This window comes from Leuciscus leuciscus (assembly GCF_965113295.1).
Source record: "Leuciscus leuciscus genome assembly, chromosome: 20".
NCBI lineage: Eukaryota > Metazoa > Chordata > Actinopteri > Cypriniformes > Leuciscidae > Leuciscus > Leuciscus leuciscus.
In genome coordinates, this window is record NC_138744.1 from 31,537,657 (window position 1) to 31,545,980 (window position 8,324).

At 40.9% G+C, this 8,324-nt stretch overlaps 1 long non-coding RNA gene across 1 annotated transcript in view; it reads left to right on the forward strand.

Annotated features, from left to right (window-relative positions):
- The window catches only part of LOC309484291, a 68,575-nt gene extending 64,648 nt beyond the window's left edge, over positions 1–3,927 (forward strand). The window contains exon 3 of the long non-coding RNA XR_014200826.1: positions 2,943–3,927. This is a non-coding gene — a long non-coding RNA (uncharacterized lncRNA). The remainder of the gene's footprint in view (positions 1–2,942) is intronic.
- Positions 3,928–8,324: the final 4,397 nt, after the last annotated feature.

Here is an 8,324-nt window from a genome sequence, read left to right on the forward strand (position 1 = left end):
CACTTTTGTGTTGTGGCCAATTCATTTCAAATTCACTTTTAATTTAATTGAAAGAGAGACAAGTATTCAATTCTGGATTTTGCACAGCCCTCTGCTTACTGAGAGAAATTTGAAAAGTTGAAATTATCATCTCACTCAATTGTTTTTACTTTTTATTTATTGATGGATGTAAACCAAGAGATAAGGTCAATCCTATCAAATGCAAAGTTTGGCATTGGTGCAAAAACAATAGCTTCATATTATGTGAAAGCTAAAACCAAATATTTCCTTATGCATCATCTAATGTATGAGCTACAATGCCGCTGTATAATGTCTGGCATACATACACTTGTGACTTTACATTAGAACAGTTTTAGATTAAAGTACATTAATTATATATCACACTGCATTAAACACTACATGGAAACACCTACACCAGACATAAATGGAGTGTTGTGATTCAAAAAACTATTACATTTATGTATATAACTGCTTCTATTGCTTTCCTCATTTGTAAGTCGCTTTGGATAAAAATGCGTCTGCTAAATGATTAAATGTAAATGTAATGTATATGAAACACAATATGCAGATTTTACTATAGTTTTCTGTTTGACATCACAGATCTATAGGATTGAACAATTTACCAGGTGACACATTTCTAGCATCACACATTATATGCTGTCATCTTGCCCGGCCATAGGTTCATTGATGTATATAAAAAATAAAAATAAAAAAAACAGTGGGACGTACTGGTGTTTGTTGGTAGAATTAACACACATCAAGTTACTATGTGAACCATGACCCATTAGGTGGGTTTGCAAGAAAAGACATCTCCCTCCTGTGGTTGCACTAATGATTTGTTTAAGCAATGTGAACAAAGAAAATGAAAACAAAATTAAGCTCTATTTAGGGGAAAGATGCTGATACATTTGGAAAGATAAAACAAACCTTGGAAAACATGCAGGCACTTTGGAAATCAGCTGGACGCATCTTACCAGTGCTGGAGACACTAAAGCCTTGTAGTGGAGCGATCGGCTGAAGTGATTTTCCCAAGAGGCCTTCAGAAAGTTTTATGTTTTATAAAGTTTAAAAATGCTATATTTAAAATACATATAAAAACAAATCTGGATTATGCTGTAACCCGCTTGTTAGTGTTTATCAAGCTGTGCCACACAGAATCAACGCTCGTAGAACTTACAAAGTTCCACACAAACTTCGCCCTTTTGCATCTTCATTGATTAAATATTTTGGCTAATTTATGAAACAATTTAATTTCACCATGCTTAAATTAATTCAGCAGATTTTACACAGATAATATGACACAGATTCCATTTGGCTTGGGTAAAAAGCAATAACATGCTGTTTGCTTGCCTTTCTTTTGCTTCCAACCACAGCTAAAATTTATTCCATTTCTTCCCCAAACATATAAGACAATAACAATTGGTGAAGGTGTACACGTGAATGGATAAAGCTACAGTAACGTCTTCAGCTAGTCAGCTTGAGATCCTTCTCATCTAAACTGGTTATATCTCTTAAGCCTAGCAGTGAATGTTTTTTGAGCAGTAAAATAACCATCATCCGCACAGTCATGCAGCGCCGAAATACAACCAGAACAATGTTCTTCTGACAGTAAAAAATTAATCTGTATTTTTGGAGCATTAACAATCAGCTGCATTTTTGAAGAGCGCGCATATGCATAGATGGATAATGAAAAAGTTTTGGGAAAAAGTCATGACTAGCTAGTTTATTTTTCCATTGATGGTACTATGGTGGTAAAGCGGCGAGTTACATCATTGTGTGGGAATGCAGCCCCGGTTAGAGCTATTTAGTGGTAGTAAAAAACAAGTGTTTTTGATGTCATGTGTTGGCAAACTAGGAATGTGTACATAGTGTACAAAGGTACATAGTTTCAAAATTGACAGTAAGGTTGTCTGAACGACCAGATCTATCAGGTGCATTTCTTACTGATGTATTCATGGTTCTTTTTCGTTCTTTGCTTAGGGGTAAAAAGAAGTTTGAAATACCTTTTCAGCAGTATACTGTTAGCAAGCATCCTGACGCTAAGTGTGCTGTTTAGATATGTTATATATATATGCTCGCTTTCCTCTCAATAACACCATAAACACAAAAAAAATGACAGCGGTGAGAAAACAGCAGTTAAGAAAGCATCTGATCATAGTAATGTGGATATGTTTGCACCGGCTCTGGAATTCAGCCCCCCAGTAAAGTAATGTCAGGTTTATTTAAATAGCACTTTATACAATGGATTAAAGCAAGAGGCTTTACAGTATTAAACATGTAAAATGGTGTCAATGTCCCTTTCAATTAAAATTACAACTTAAATTTCTACTATAAAGCAGCTCTCCAGTGTGTTCATGTTTTTACTCTCATCTGATCTCGACAGAATGAACAAAAGAAATGGAAATTCCACATCAAAGAAAGGAGAGCCTCAGAGTCACACCTACCTATTACTTAATCGCCACGAACCAATGGTAGTTCAAAGGTGCTTACCAGACAGAGCAAACTTTTCAGAAAACTCCAGATACAAACAAACTTTGTTTTGGTCTGATTTTGTTCAAAATAACGTTACACCAGTTCGTCCTCCAATTTCACTTGAAGTATACCTTTAGGGGCCGTTTACATAGGACAGTGCACTGTGGGAGTGTTACATTGTGGCGGATACTAACCCAGTGGTTAAGGCTCTGGACTGTTAAGTTTGCAAATTTGAGTCCATAAACTGGAGAGATACGGCTATTTGAAAATGAAAATAATTTTAATTCAGGTTGCTTCATTGGGCCACTGATCCTGCAGCTGTGCTGAAAGTTTAATTGAAAACACAAGTTAATGACTGCTTAGAATAAATAACAGCGTACATGTCTTATTGTCTAAGATACAGTTTCCTTGTTTAACCCCTAGAGGGAAGTGGATCTTAATGTCATGTTTTGGTTGTTTTGTTTTTATAGATTATTGTCATTCATAAGAGGACTCCCTCCATTAGTTGACACAGCGGCAGAGACAAAACAACTTGCTTTGTGGGTGAGTATTGTCAGGGAGCTTATAAATTATCTAATGCATATAAGCCCTGAAAGCCCACCGGTCTCTTGCATCATAGCCACTCAATTACAATAATGATCATTAAACGTGCATCATAAAGACTCCAACATTACTCATGTCATGCAGTCATCCAAGTTAAATCTTATTAAATCTTATTTATTTTGCTAAATCATTCTACTTCTGTTTTTTTTAAAGAGCCAGTGCCGTAAAACTGCTTATTCTCGGAATGCTCCCTTATGAATACTCTCGAAAGGCTCCAAATGTATGCTTGTGGTAATAAGCTCTGAAAAGTGTAAAACACACAACCCTAGGGTGTTTGAACTGCTGTATATGCTCTGTCGAGTATGAACTGTAAACTAGAACTCCGTACACTCTAAATGAAGAGTGATAGGCAGTGTAGCGTGGTAATACAATCCAGAACATCGAGTTAAGGCCATCAACAGTGTTAACAACTGTAGCGAAACTGCACTGATGTAATTTTGCCTTGGGAAAACTCATATCTGCAGGAATTAGGTTTGACAGGAAGAGAACAAAAACACAATTAGCCTGACTTTAGAGTTAAAAGTTATTTCACTTATAAGCACTTTAAATCAATTATTGAGTAAAAATGTCACATTTAGATACATGTGATGCTATCTCTTATGCCCGGTACACATTGTATGATTTTGGGCTGTCCCAGACGAAAGATTACAAATTGTGGCGATTTCTGTGGTCGAGGCTCCTAAACGCTGGTCCTACGTCGTACAGTTAGAGAGGTTCAAAGACGGTCTTGCGACCAAAGATAGCCAGCGATCATTTTCTGACAGTGTCAGAACTCTAGCATGATCATCTCATAGTGTTTGCAACTATGAACTACAGTACTTCCACTGACTAGCCAATAAAAACGCAACATGAAATGGTGTATTGATCGACGGGACATGGCGCTAAAACTTAAAACTTACCTCAAGCTCCATTTGCAAGATTGGCATGCCAAGTTGGCCTCTTTTCCTAAGCCATGACCACATCCATATTCTCCTCTTTCGCTTCCTCCACTTTTTTTTCCTCTCACATAAAAACCACAATTGCCAAAGGCCGATTCATCTTGCTCTTTTTGTTTACTAGTAGCGCATCCTGATGACATTTTATTCTTCTATACTACTGTACCTTGCATCGTAGCCTACGATTCAGAAGGTGTCATCATCATACAGTCTACATAAATGTCATACCCAAGTTTATTAGATCCATGTTGTACAGTGTGATTTGTAGTGATCGAAATCGCACAGTCTGTAGCAGGCATTTGATAATCGTTTAGCTACATGGGCAGTAAAGTAGGTTTTCTAAGGCTGCTCTTTTATTTTGGTCAATACTGTAATCACGATTATTTAACACAATTACGTGTGGGCCATATAACCAAAACCGTATTTGAGTATAGTGATAGCGATTTACAGTATATCAAGTATATATTTGTTGGAAATAAAGTTTTTTTTGTCAGTTTCAATACCACAGCAGAATACTAGGCTAAATAATGTAAATAAAAAGTCCTCAAAAAATGTATTGAAAATAAGTGAATAGTCGGTAATAGAAACAATAAGACAAAAACAATAGAAAAGATACAAGTGAAACAAACAGTGCTTTGTTTTTCAAGCAAGTCCACAAGTATTCAGGTAACAGCCTACTACAGAAATTGAATAATCAAATGTAAAATGAAATGCAGCATAGTCTTCACTGCAAGAATTAAACTTTCATTGATTTTTATTAAAGCTACAAAAGTCATTCAGTTAAGAGCAGTGAGTGATTTACCTTTTTGTTGTTTAATTAACAGGAGACAGCAGGTATATTAGGCTGCTGTCACTTTAAGAACTAATGCGTGGATCCAATACACTGATATACATTCTATTTTCTTCCAGCTGTGTACGTTCACTTAAGACCCCAATTGAGTTTACGTGAATACTCACCAAGCCCAGTATGTTGACATATTTTGTGTGTATTTGACCATTTAGGTGTGCAACCGAAGCTCAAAGTCAAAAACTGCCCATAACTGCTGGTCTAGGATCAGTTTTCTCTGTAATAATAGCATACTGGCAAAACAGATTTGGCAAACGATCCAGTGCGTATTTGTGTTTGTGCTCTGGAGAACGTCAAAGGTTTCAAGTTTATGTGTTTTTGCAGTGTTGAGCAATGTAACCAATCACAATCGTCTCTGTTGATTTCTTGGTTCATCCATTAAATATTTGAAATAACCAACAGCAGATTTTAAATGTTTTGTAACTGGTTGCAGACAGTACATTTGAGCCACGCGTCTCGCAGCCCCGCATTTTGAGGAAGGAAGGAGAGCCCTGGATGTTTTCTTTAGATGCTGCTGCATGGACGTTACATTAAATTGAACAGTGCTGCTGTGGTAGGCTTGTGCCATTTTGGTTTTACAGATTTATTCGGTTTCTGTTAAAAAAATTCTTCATATTTTTGAAATAACGGCTGATGTTCAGCATGCCCGGGAGCCGCCATCATTAGGGAACAAACAGTTGTCACGGAACAGTTAACGTGAGACGAGGATACAGATGCAGAGGAAATTTATTAGTGACAGTCCAAATGTCAGTCCATCTGGCGGCCAGGGCGGAGACTTTCCCTCGGGCGACCAGGGCGGAGACTTTCCCTCGGGCGACCAGGGCGGAGACGACCCTTCGGGCGGCCACGGCGCTGGAGACGACCCGTCGGGCGGCCACGGCGCTGGAGACGACCCCTCGGGCGGCCACGGCGCTGGAGACGACCCCTCGGGCGGCCACGGCGCTGGAGACGACCCCTCGGGCGGCCACGGCGCTGGAGACGACCCCTCGGGCGGCCACGGCGCTGGAGACGACCCCTCGGGCGGCCACGGCGCTGGAGACGACCCCTCGGGCGGCCACGGCGCTGGAGACGACCCCTCGGGCGGCCACGGCGCTGGAGACGACCCCTCGGGCGGCCACGGCGCTGGAGACGACCCCTCGGGCGGCCACGGCGCTGGAGACGACCCCTCGGGCGGCCACGGCGCTGGAACTGACACCTCGGGCGGCCACGGCGCTGGAACTGACACCACCGGCTCAGGAACTGGAACTGACACCACCGGCTCAGGAACTGGAACTGACACCACCGGCTCAGGAACTGGAACTGACACCACCGGCTCAGGAACTGGAACTGACACCACCGGCTCAGGAACTGGAACTGACACCACCGGCTCAGGAACTGGAACTGACACCACCGGCTCAGGAACTGGAACAGACACCACCGGCTCAGGAACTGGAACAGACACCACCGGCTCAGGAACTGGAACTGACACCACCGGCTCAGGAACTGGAAAAGACACCACCGGCTCAGGAACTGGAAAAGACACCACCGGCTCAGGAACTGGAACTGACACCACCGGCTCAGGAACTGGAACTGACACCACCGGCTCAGGAACAGACACCACCGGCTCAGGAACTGGAACTGGGACCACCGGAACTGGCATGGAGGAAGTCTTCCTTCTCCGTTTCAGGACCACCGGAACTGGGACCACAGGAACTGGGACCACCGGACTCGGGACCACCGGACTCGGGACCACCGGAACAGGAACCACCGAACCCGGGTCCACCGGAACTGTCACGGAGGGGTTCTTCCCTCTCCTTCGTTTCGGAACCAGCGGTGAAGGCTTTCCTTTCTGCTGACTGCCGTCTGCCGTGGTCCTCTCCTCCTCCATAGTCCTTTGAGCGCACCTGGCAAAATACTCCAGTGAAGAAATAGAGGATCCTTTCTCCTCTCCTTGAGGAACAATCTCACTCCGCTGTATCCACATTTAGGCTGGTTCGTTCTGTCACGAAACAGTTAACGAGAAACTCGGACAAACGAACCAGCACAGGACTACAAACACAGGGAGGCTAAATAGGGGAACAAACAAGGAGAGTAACGAGACAGACAGGTGGGACAAATAAACCAATAATCAGTTAACAAGATGGGAGGGGCTAGACAATAGACAGGAGCACATGGCCCAAAACAACAAAACACCCATGTGCAGCACAAGACAGGACAGGCATGTGACAACAGTGCGATGAATCGACGCATTCCATACAAATCGACAAATTTATTGACAAGTTTAGTTTAATCTACTAGTTTTGCGTGGTGAGTATATTCTGAGCTCTGCACTCTCGCAAATCCTCTCATAATAACAAACAAAAAAGTGTATACATTATGTGAACTAGACGTGCAGACATCTTCATTTATTATAACAGAACTTTGTGAGATTGCGATGGTGACAGCTTTTTAGTGATTATAGAGGGAGCACTTTGTGCACTTTCTGCCATGCCAAATCCTGCAGACAGTATGCTTGATTTTATGTTAAAATTAAAAGTGGTTGGTGAACATAGACGCTTTAATAACAAATGAATGAGGAGCTTATCTGCTGGGCTGTGTAGTATGGAAGCTTGTTTCCGCCACAAAAAAAATAAAAAAATAAAAAAATAAATTGCGACTTTTTATCTCACAATTCGGACTTTTTTTCTCAGAATTGCGAGATATGAAGTCAGAATTGTGAGATATAAAGTCGCAATTCTGAGAAATAAATTCGCAATTGCAAGATATAAAGTCAGAATTCTGAGAAAAAAAGTCAGAATTGCGTGATATAAAGTCAGAATTGCGAGATATAAAGTCAGAATTGTGTGTTATAAAGTCAGAATTGCGTGAAATAAAGTCGCAATTGCGTGTTATAAAGTCAGAATTGCGAGATATAAAGTCAGAATTGTGTGTTATAAAGTCAGAATTGCGTGAAATAAAGTCGCAATTGCGTGTTATAAAGTCAGAATTGTGTGTTATAAAGTCAGAATTGCGTGAAATAAAGTCGCAATTGCGTGTTATAAAGTCAGAATTGCGAGAAATAAAATCAGAATTCTGACTTTTTTTCTCGCAATTGCGACTTTATATCACGCAATTCTGACTTTATTTCACGCAATTCTGACTTTATATCACGCAATTCTGACTTTTTTTCTCCGAATTCTGACTTTATATCTCGCAATTGCGACTTTATTTCTCAGAATTGCGACTTTATATCTCACAATTCTGACTTAATATCTCGCAATTCTGAGAAAAAAAGTCCGAATTGTGAGATAAAAAGTCGCAATTTATTTATTTTATTTTTTTCTGTGGCGGAAACAAGCTTCTATAGTGTAGGTTGTGTAACGACATGCAAATTAAAACTATTACAAGGAAATGAATGTGTTAAAGGGGAAGCGCATCTCCTTAGCCTTACCCTGGAGTTGGTTCACCCTCCGCCTATGATCGAGGTAGAGACATCCTTTTGTTCTGGC